General features: G+C 38.4%; 1 pseudogene; it reads right to left on the reverse strand.

Moving 5' to 3' along the window:
• Window positions 1-7545: 7545 nt before the first annotated feature.
• Window positions 7546-8239, reverse strand: LOC102811015 (annotated as a pseudogene).
• Between the last annotated feature and the right edge of the window lie 3731 nt (window positions 8240-11970).

Raw genomic sequence — 11970 nt, forward strand, 5'->3', positions numbered from 1 at the left:
GAGAACTTATGTGCTTGCCTTTCATGAACAATTTACATCATTCATGCTTATAAAGTTATCCTCACTTCCCTAAATTAGTCTCAATTTACTCACCTTGTTTTTATGTTTTTGGCATTTTAAGCTATTCATTGGAAGTTTTCTTCCTCACTGTTTTTAATTTTTTTCCCTCACTTTGCCTTCTCTCCTTGCGATAGCTCTCATTCTTAAAATGAGTTTTTTTAGTAATATTTTGGGATCACAGTAGCACTTAGGGGGAACTGATTCTGCTATAGAACTTTGCTATCACTTTGCTATCACACCTAACTTCATTATTAGACAAGAGTAACTAGTCTTTCTCCCTTCCCAAGAGAAGAGAATTAGTGGAAACCCAAGAAGTAGCTTAGTACTGTCTTGTTCGACAGAATCCACAGGGACACACATTGTCAGTGAACTACTCTTTCTATTGAAGTAGCTAGTACTTCCCACTGCCTCATCCTTCAATGTTAATTTTAAGGCATAAGAAAGCTGTCTAGTGATACTTGGTGGCAGATAAAGAATTGTTTGGCTAAAATTTTTCTGTTGAAACAATTCATCAGGATTGTAGAAAGAGTTCATCAGGGTTGTAGTGCTAGAGTATCACACCAAAATGTTGTCTTTCTTTCTAGACCATGTCTGATCTATTAAAGTTGCAGTTGGAAAAGCTCTCTATTATCCAATAGTATATTGGAAGGACTTTGATAATAGAATTGGCTATCAGAAATAAAATCATAGCACTGCAAAGTTTTAGAATGAAAAGAAACCTTACTTAGCATTCTAATTCCATAATTTTAACTTCAGGAAACTGAGGCACAGAGGAATTGCTTGTCCAGGCTTACAAAATAACAAGTAGGGCATAACAAAATGACTATCATTTGAGACATTTAATGAAGTCTCATTAATTCAGTATTTAGATCTTTAACATCTGAAAGCTTTCCAAATACTTAAGGTTTATTGCTTTCTCAGAACCCTCCCCATTTTCTGACTTCTAAGAGAAAATATTGGATTTATTATTTTTTTGTCAATATCTTGGCCATTTTATGAATATAGGTTATTCTATGGTATGATAAGTGTAGTGGTTACGAATTGGGCTGTGAACCTCAAGGTCAGCAGTTCGAAACCACTAGCTGTTCCACAGGAGAAAGATGCAACTTCCTGTTCCTGTGCAGGGTCACTATGAGTCAGAACTGACTCCACGGTACTTAACAACAACAATAATACTACTTAGTGTAAGTTTTTCATTTATTTAGCTTTTTTTTTTTTTTAAGTCACAGCTAGAAAGTAAGTCCTTAGGCTATTGTTTCTTTTGCTTTATAATGTCCTCATATAGCTTTTATTAAATTTTCCCTATTCCACTGGTTCCCTGCCTTTCCCCTTTTAGCTTGCCCTCTCTAATCATCTGTAGATTGTGAAATAGGTAAATATTGCATGTCCAATAATATTTACAAGGCTTTCAGTGATTAAGGCTTTCATGCTGGAGTAGCTCGTTTTCTGTTTATTTTTTGAAATCAGGAACAGGTTCTTGAGATCTCTAGGAAAGTGAAAAATAGGGCATTTCTCACTCAAACATACTGTAAGTTTCTAAGTATTCACCCATGACACATGGTTCAAGAGGGACTCATATCCATAAATTTTGAATAAATGCAGAAAATACTAGCATTTCAACTTACAGGTCTAAGAAAACATTGGCATTCCACTTCTCTAAATATAAAATTGTGAAGTACCTGGGTGGAGAAACAGGTAAGCACTTGGATACTAGTAGAAAGATTGGTGGCTCTAACCCATGGAAAGATGCCTTAGAAGAAGAGCAGGCTATCTGCTTCTGAAAGATCACAGTCTTCAAACCCTATGGAGGAGTTCTATTCAGCACAAATAGAATTTCCATGTATTGGAATCAATTCAGTGACATTTAACAACAACAACAAACATTTTCATTCATAAATTTGGACTAGCTCCTATGTCCACAGATTTTTCTTAGACCAGTAAACTGCTTCATTTAGGAAGGAATGAACATGGCATATGTTTTTGGGTGAGGTCTGTTCAGAACTCTGATGTCCTTGATCTATGAGATGAAAGAAGCACTTGGTCAAGGAGACTGGCTTTCCAGGCTTCCCCTCTGCTGAGCAGGTAAATGGAAATCTTAGAGAATGACTGACAGAACATAAACGGCACTGGGAAAATCTTTCTTTGAGAGTAATAAAGCACTATTCTTTCTAAGGAGCTCTGGTAGCGTAGTGGTTATGAATTGGGCTGCGAACCTTAAGGTCAGCGGTTCGAAACTACCAGCTGCACCGTGGGAGAAAGATGAGGCTTTCTACTCCCGTAAAGATTTACACCCTCGGAAAACCTATACAGGGTCGCTATGGGTCGGAAATGACTGGATGGCACATAACAACAACAACAACATTCTTTCTAAATGCCAAGGTTCCCCAAACAGAGTGAATTCTTTCATAATCTTTTTCACATACTGGCTTCTTACCTTAAAAAAGGAATACAAAACATATTATTTCCAGACAGTGATTGTTAACCAAAGTAAAAAAAAAAAAAAAAAAGAAAGAAACTGTAAACTGTAGTGGTTTCAGGGGTTATTTACTCCAAGAAACAAAATTCTAAGTTTCAAAACAAAACAAAACAAAACAAAACAACCCAATGCAGTCTCACTATTTGTTCTTATTAGTAGGGGTGAAGTTAGCAAAAGGCAGTCACATTAAATGAGTTTTCAAAGGCAGAGCTGTTCTGGCTTTGTGAATTCCAGCTATCACCTAGATTGGTTCTAGGAAATACATTTTTTCTTTTGCCTTTAATCTTTACAGATAAGTCTATACAAATATTCCCCTCCTCTGTTTACACAGATAATAAAATGTTAATTTCAAATGCTCTTGTTAGTTTTTTTTTATGTTAGTTTTTCTGAAGGAGAATCATTGATTGCTGTTAATATTATTTTCTCCTAAATGTAACTTTGATTTTTTTTTAACTGGCATCAAATACCCTGAGGCTCAATGGTCATTGTTGTTAGTTGCTGTTGAATCAGTGACCTTATGTAGAGCAAAGTATAACACTGTCTGGTCACTCATTGTCTGTGCTAACTTCACGGTCATTGGTACGTTTCAGTCCATTGTTGTGGCTTTTGTATCCATCCATCCATCTCAAAGGTTTCCATTGTTCTCATGGATCTTTGGCAACCATGACGTGCTTTTTTAGGACTTTTCTGGTGGCATGTCGAAAGTAAGTTGGATGAAGTCTCACTATCATGCCTTCTATCAAGCATTTGGGTTATATTTCTTTCATGAGTGATTTGTTGGTCCATGGTACATTCAATATTCTTCACCAACATCACAATTTAGATACATCAGTTTTTCTTCTGTCTTCCTTTTCATTGTCCAGCTTTCACATCAGGTTCAATAATGACCTCGGATTCTTTATTTTATTAATTTCAGTGGAAGGGTGGCCAGACTTTTTCCTTTATACTTTGGACATATTATCAACAGGGACCAGCTCTTAGAGAAAAACATTATGCTTGATAAAGTGGAGTGTGGGCAAAAAAGAGAGAGGACCTCAAATGTGATGGATTGGTACAGTGGCCGCAGCAATGGGCTCAAGTGTAACAAAAGTTGTGAGGATGGCGTAGGACCAGGCAGTGTTTCTTTCTGTTGTGCGTACTTCTGTTCTGCTATGAGTTGGAACCATCTCCATGGCATCTAACAACAACACATACCAAATAGTGATTTTTAAATGTAACGAGGGTATTTGCATTCCTGTTGTTTTGTTTGTTAAGTGCCATGGAGTCGGCTCCAACTCATAGCATCCCTGTATGGGGTTTCCAAAGAGTAACTAGTGAATTTCAACCTCTAACTTGGTTCAAACAGACCTTGAGGTCCAGTGCTTTATCCCACAGCACTCTATCAGGACTCCTTTTACATCCCTAGTCATGGAAGAAACTGACAATAGAGAATGTCAGAGACATCAGGAGACTAGAATCCTATGTTTCTGCTACAGAATCCAAAGGATCTTGTACTGGGTATTCTTTTATTTTTTTTTCCTAGATTGGACTCGTTGAGAGTAATCTTAGTGTGAGGAACTAAGAACAGACAAAAAGCAAAAGGGAATTAGAGGTTCAAGAAGTGGGCATAGAACTTTTATATGATTAACTGGAAATTTTTTCTTAGGAAATTAGAGAAACCCAACCTGGGTCTAGGAAACTATGATCACCTTAGAAAACAGGAAAATTCCTAGTTGGTAATTTCAAAGCAAATTAGTAACCAGTAATTTTTTATTCATAGCTAAGTGTCACCTGAAAAATAATTACTTCACTCTGTTACATGACATTGTTTACTCACTATTGATTTTTGGCACTGTCATTGCTTCTCATTGCTCAACTTTGATGCTCTAGTCTTGCCAAATTCCCAGCAGTTTGATTTGCTCCAGTGTGATCTGAAGTCTGCTCTGGCTTCTCTGTGTGACTTTCTGCTTTTGGTTCGTCCACCTCTGGCTTCCCCACCATTTGAATTCTTGGACCAGAACTTTTGAACTTTGCATCTTGTACTATTCCAAATGTGCTCCCCCCCGCCCCCCACCCTTTCTAGGAGAGAATGAACTTTATTAACTCACTGGGAGAAAACAGCTGTTCAACTCCGTTTCTTTCATTCTTGTTTTTGTTTTTATTTTCCCTCCTAGAGGCACCAGTTAAAATGCTCAGTGACTCACTTCTACCTCTATTTCTGTACTGACATAGTTTGATCACATAGCCCACTGTGATATACATTAACATTTTGGGTTCAATCTATTTCATGGAATGACAGAAAAATTATATAGCCTTCTCATCCTTTATCAGGCTCTAGTACATTCATGCATAGCATAAATCAATCAAGAAGTAAATATTAGAGTCAATTATGCACACATAATTGTTTATACTTATGTTGTTATTGTTGTTGTCATTGAGTCGGTACTGACTCATAGCGACCTTATGCACAGCAGAACTAAACACTGCTTGATCCTGGGCCAACCTCACTATCATTGCCATGCTTAAGCCCATTGATGCTGCCACTTTGCCAGTCCATCTCGCTGGTGGTCTTCCTCTTCTTCTCTGACCCTCCATCTTACCAAACATGATATCCTTCTTCAGAGACTGGTCCCTTCTGACAATATGTCCAAAGTATGAGAAATGAAGTTTGGCCATCCTGGTCTCCAAGGAGCACTCTGGCTGCACATCTTTCAACATAGATCTGTTTGTTCTTCTGGCAGCTCATGGTACTTTCAATATTCTGCTCCAACACCATAACTCAAATGCGACAATTCTTCTACGGTCTTCCTTACTCACTGTTCATCTTTTACATGCATATGAGGTTATTGAAAATACCCTGGCTTATACTTGTTGTTGTGTTGTTGGGATGTGCCATCGAGTCGGTTCCGACCCATAGCGACGCTGTATAGGGTTTCCAAGGGTGTAAATCTTTACGGGAGTAGAAAGCCTCATCTTTCTCCCGCAGAGCAACTGGTAGTTTCGAACCGCTGACCTTAAGGTTCGCAGCCCGATTCGTAACCACTACGCTACCAGAGCTCCACTGTCATGTAAACATTTGGGGTCTTACAAGTCAAATATGTCAGTGTTGCTGACTTTAAGTAGCTTATTGAGACAAAAGTTAAATGTATATAAATAGATTGGTTTTCATGTACAAAACACACAATTCTCTTCTCCAGCACATGAATAGAAAATTCTCCCAGGAGGAAATGCTTGACAAGAAGACAATAATTCAATCAGACCCTGACAGTTTCTTAGTTGACATCGTCTCCTTATATGTTGCTTCTACAAATTTACTTTATGTACCATTCTCATTTTCTCCCCAAATCCCTTCACATATTCACTTTATATAGTAGAGCTAGGTTTTCACTCTCAAAATATGTTGCTAAATATTAGTAAAATCAAACATTAAAACAGTAGGTAAAATCAATGTTAATAAGCAACAACAAAGTTTTGAAAATTTACTGAATGGTTTGCCAGTAGTGGTTGTATTTAATGTGGGAGAGGAGGGCAAGGATTTTTGCAGAATAAATATATGTCAAAGGGGATTGTAAATGATGAATGGTGGTTCATGGTCAATTCTTTCCTCTGTTCTAACGAGCCCCAACAGGGTAGTAAACATTTCTGCTCTTAAGGATGCCAGCAAAAGGGGAAAAAAAAAAAAAAAAAAAAAAAGACATTATCCAAACTAAAATCTCTATACCCTAAAGCAGCCTTCACCAAAGAACAACTTGTAGGCTGGAACACTTTCCCACCTATGCTTTTATTAGAAAGGGATCTCTCTTCCTTTTACACTCCCTACAGGCTTTCTGCTCCTGTAAAGATGGGCAGCCTTGGAAACCCTGTACAGGGTCGCTATGAGTCAGAACCGACTCCGCGGCACATAACCACCACCACCTGCATTTTGGGCATATGGTCCTTGTAGACCATTTTGTTTTCTAGCACTCTGGAATCCAGCCATGTAAACATTATTCCTCAGTGGAACCAGATAATAATTAGTAAAAGAAATATTTTCTTACTTTATACCTTCCCCACATGTCTCAGACACAACAAGAAATTCACTTCACATTTCCCTTCTGAAGGTCTTGCTTACTTCATGATTGATTTATATAGGCAGTGAGCTCTAAAAGATACTTTTATCACTTCCTCAACTTGGGTTTCAGTTCTGCCCACCTGTGACGACTGACTCTGTAGCTTTACCACCTGCTCAGGAAAGTGGTCTTGCAAATATATAGATGTAAATATTTAAAGCACAATAATGACTTAATCATGTTGTTGTTATGTGCCATGGAGTCGGTTCCAACTCATAGTGATCCTTTACAGGGTTTCCAAGGCTGTAAATCTTTACGGGAGCAGAAAGCCTCATCTTTCTCCTGTGGAACAGCTGGTAGTTTCGAATTGCAGACCCTGAGGTTAACAGTCCAATTCATAACCATTATGCTACCAGAGCTCCTTTGACTTAATGATAGAAGTCTAAGATAGACATTATGACATAAAAATTGTGAGATCTATGTTTTACCTTTGATGTACTTGTCTCTCCAAATAGCATTACCAAAAACTAAAAAAAGAAAGAAAGAAAAAGAGAATTTGACTGGGTCTAGAATTAATCACAAATGTATGTAACATAGAATGTTAATGTTTGTTTATTGGAGTTTACACATGCAGATAATGGTGCTAGAATATGGAGACAGGTAGTCTAGACTTCTTGGCAACCTTGTTACTATTTTCAAGATCTGTAGCTACTAAACCATTTTCCCTTGTAGGCTGTATGATCTTTGTCTTCATCCTTATAAATAAATATATGTACTACTGTGGTATACTATTCTCAAGAACTCAGTTGTTGTTGTTGTTGTTAAGTGCCATTGAGTCAGTTCTGACCCATAGCAACCCTGTATAGGGTTTCCGAGGAGCAGCTGGTAAGCTTGAACCACTGACCTTGCATTTCAAACGGCTTTGCAGTCTGGCGCATTAACCCACAGCGCCACTCAGTTAGTAGGTTCAAATTCAGAATTTTAGAGTAAAGCTGAGAGAACAAACTGTCCCCTTTCTGAGCACTTTCTCCATGACAGGAACTGGGATCTTATTCTTTTTTTGTTTCCTTTCACTTCAGCCTCCCGAATGCTTTTGATAACAGGGCAAGATCTAAGGTTAGTATTTGCAGCTGTGCCTGGCCCCTGGACCTGTAGCACACTCAAACTTCTGGCTCCTGGAATAGGTTTGGTGAGTCTGTGTGAAGTTACTGGTGCTTTCAGAAAATGACTGTACATCTTACAGCCCTTAAATGGATCAGACAGTAGTATGTATGGTGCTACAACCTTTTGGGAAGTCCAGGGACAGATGATCAAAGATTTTGCCCTGAGGTTTAAAGATGGGACTCTGGGTTTGGCTGCTCGCTTGCAGAGCACACAACTTCAGCATGGCACTTACTGAACCTTCAAAGCATCCATCAAGGCCCCTGTGATCACAGTAGTTGTATTTTTCCTGTCAAGAAGTTTCATCTTCTGGACCATCTGAGAAAGAGACAGGAGTGGTCAGTTGGTGTGGCTCATGAATAGTCTTTTCAGCATAACTTGGTTTATGGCAGAGTTGATTCGTCTGGCCAGAATACCTATACAACTTGAGCAATAGCCGCATGTCATGGGTCTGGGTCTCCTTGAACTAAACCTTACCATCCTTGTTGCGGCAGGTGTCCAGAAAGGTGGGCATCTATTCTGCCTGCTTCATTTTTACTCCTACAGAACCACAGACCCTTTTGAGGTTGACCCTTTCTTGGCTCTTTGACCACATGCGTCTAGCTACTCAGTCAATTTCTAAGAATCTCTTGTGTTCTTACGGTTTGCACAAGCTTTGAGCCTCTTTTCACCTCTTTTCTTGGATTTTTGCCTACTTGAATTTAACATCACCTGCTGTTCACCTTTACCATTCACATGGGAGCTACTTCCTGTCTCTCAAAGTCTCCTTGTTCAGCTGCCACTCTTGAGTGCAAAGCAAGTTGCTTTTCAGGTGATTGAATATTGGAATTGTCTGTCTCTGTTACTGCCTCCTTTCCAAAAGCTTCTTTATAAAAATTCAATCTCTCTCCCTGCTTATAGCTGCTTTGCTTCAGTTTTCTCTATGGTGATTCTTCAGAAATAATAGAAATTTCATCTTTATATGTCAGTTTCAAAAAACGAAATCTTGAAATGGAGTATGCTTAATTTTGGCATGAGAGGACTGATTACCTTTCAACAATTTGTATTGGTAACTAGGTATAGTGTTTAAAGGGTCTCTGATAAACTTGGAAACAAAGTGTAGTATGATTGGTATCTATGACAACAAGACCTTACTCTGTGAAGAAGTTGTAATGTTGATGCCTGTTACTAAATTAGATCTGGGGAGTTAGCAAAGGACATGGACAAGAGAAAAAAAAATTCAGTATCATGGGTGTGAAATAAGCCTAGGTTCTTTTCCCAGAACGGTTGCTCATTTTTTTCTAAATCTGTCATACCTGACATCTCTGAATTTCAGTTTTCTCCATACTTCATATAGTTGGGTAAAGAACCAAGTGAGACAATATATACAAACATAGTACTTAGACCAAAACATTTTTTTAAGTAAATATTAGCTAACCATATCCTTCTTATACAAACCCTCCATTCTTCACACCGCCCCAAGTGTACACATACATTTGATCACATAATTCTCTTGCTTAGACTTTTCAATATCTTAGAATAAATTTTAAAACTCTTATAAGTGAATATAAAACTTATTAGCATTACAAAAATTTTATGTTACCCACAAATGTTCCTAAATGGAGTCCTGGTGTGGTGCTGTGGGTTAATGGTCCAAACTTCAGTCACTTTGAACCACAAGGTTGGTGGTTCAAGCTCACCAGTCACGCCTCAGAAGTCCTATACAAGATCGCTGTGGGAAGGAACCAACTGGACAGCACTTCACAACAACACAGTTTCTAAAATGTAATGGTGTACATGTTTAGAAGAGTGTTTCTATCTTCCCACATCCCTTTTAGTTTTCCAGAGAAGCATGTTTGCTTTTTAGGGTTTATATGTGTTCAGGAGGTTGAAAGATCCACATGTGGAATGTGAAATAAGAACTGAGTGAAGTCTTGAATAGTTTTTCTGCTAGTTGGATGGAAAATAAGTACTATCAAAGGGAGGTCTTCAGTGGACATCAAAGGGAATGACTGACCCAGACCTTCAGCACACACAACACACAGTGGTTCCTGGATCATCTGTGATCTCAGTTTCCACACAACTCTGAATGCTAGCGGTGAAATGCTGTCCTAGGGATAGGTTTAGCAATCTCAGGAGAATGACCAAGTCTATGTGCCAGTCTATATCTTCTTTCTTTTTTCTAGCCATCTCCCTCATCACATCCTTTAATCTATTTGCTCTATTTCTTTACATTGGAGAATTATCTAGTGCTTATCCTACAATGCCACATCAGGGCTCCAGAATTAAGAAGCTATCTCCAAATCGTATTCTTCTCAAATCTATTGCCTCTCTATATTAGTCTTTCCATTATTCGTGAGTTTTAGCTTTTGATCCTTTTTTTTTGTTGTTGTTGGTTAGGTTTGTCTTGATAGTTGCTTTTTATTGTTTTCCCTGTACCTCCTCTTGTCTGAGATCAATGATCTCACAAATTGGAGGTGCAGGGGAGAGAGAAATACCAGAAATAAAAATACATTAGTTGAGGGTTGGGGCTTGATGGCAGATAGGGTAAAAGTGCGTGAAGTTCTCAGTCAGCAATACTACAGAATACCTGATGAAGTGGGTTCAGGGCAGAGCTCCAAAACTATGAACCACATAGGTAGGAATATTTAAAAAGTTTGAAGGCTTACAGCTAGTGGAATTTGTAGTGGAAGTAAGAAACCACATACTTTTGAATCTGCTGGGCTCGATGGCATGGAGCTGACAACTTGGATGAGACCAAATGGAAAGACCAAGCAGGGGAGCAGACCCATCATGGAATAACACCACGGGAACCTCGGAGCAAAGGTGGACAATACACTTTGTTGGTTTTGCTTTGTTCTGATTTATTTTTAGTATCTGTACATTGGCCCCCCAAAGTTTGCACATCTCCATTCCAATGACTAGAGGGGTGCCTGACTGAGTAGACACCCCCCACTCCCACCACTGGTGGGTTATTCTGCCATGCAAGCACACAGATACTCTCAGCATTTAAGAAGACCGGCAGCCCAAGAGCTGGCCCTGAACTGTTTTGTAATAGGAAAAGGACAGAACAAGGGGTGTGGAGAGGGAGAGAGACTTAAACACCCCCCCAAAAAAAAACCCCAAAAATTAAATGTTGAGATGCAGCATAACAACCAATAGAGGCATCTTAAAATTGATCAGGTGGCCTTAAAGGCAAGAAGCTAAAAGAGAACATTAAAATCATACTCATATTAGGCTACAGATTTTTTGTTTTGTTTTGTTCTTCTCCCCCTCCTCTCCCATTTCTGTGATTATAGACTACAGTATCAAATCTAGTTTTTAAATTTTTTTTTTGGTGGGTTTTGGTTTTGTTTTCTTGTTTTTTTTTGTTTTTTTTTTTGCTGTTGCTGTTTTGCTGATTTTCGTTCCCACTTTTACCTTTGGGACAATCTTTGTGTCCCTATATTACCAAAGAAGAGACAGCAACTGCTGTCATATAGTCAAGCTACAAGACATGCTATAAAGCCCCACAATCCAGACAAGAACCAATACCAACTGCCATGCACCAGCGAGGCAGACAACAACTGTGAAAGTTACTCTGAGTTAAGCAATTAGAAGAGTGAAAAGGGAAGCCCACATCCTGATCATATCTATCTGGAGGCAATCAGAAAGCATAAAAAAATACCAAAACACACACTCAATTAAGTATTAAGGCCACAGATAAACACTAAACATATACAAGAAGCAAAAACAGATGACCATATAGGCAAGTCTAGAATAAAGATAAAATGTCTGCGACAAATGACCTAAAGGTAGACCTGGACTACATTCTTGAAGGAAAGCAGGCCTTGGAAATGCCTGAGAAGGAGTTCAGGAAAAATGATTATAAAATATTTCAAAACACTTTACAAGGGAGTTGAGAAAAATAAGGAAGAAGTCAGGAAAGTGCTACAGGAACAATCAAATAAGATAGATACAGAATTGGAAACAATTCAAAACCTACAGAAAGAGGTCCAAATGATCAATAATAGAATTGCAGAAATAGACAATACACTGAAATGGCAAAGGAGTAGAATGGAAAAGATGGAAAGCAGAACTAGTGAGCAGGAAGACAAATCTCACAATACCACTAAGATAGAAGAGCAAGCAGAAAAAAGGATAAAAAAAATCTGAAGAAGATCTAAGATTCATGTTGGACAACAAGAAGAGGAATAACTTAAGAATTATCAGCCTTCTAGTATAGGGAGAATCACACAAGTTCACAGAGGAAATAGTTGAAGAACT

Source organism: Chrysochloris asiatica, unplaced genomic scaffold, assembly GCF_000296735.1.
Source record: "Chrysochloris asiatica unplaced genomic scaffold, ChrAsi1.0 scaffold00109, whole genome shotgun sequence".
Classification (NCBI taxonomy): Eukaryota; Metazoa; Chordata; class Mammalia; order Afrosoricida; family Chrysochloridae; genus Chrysochloris; species Chrysochloris asiatica.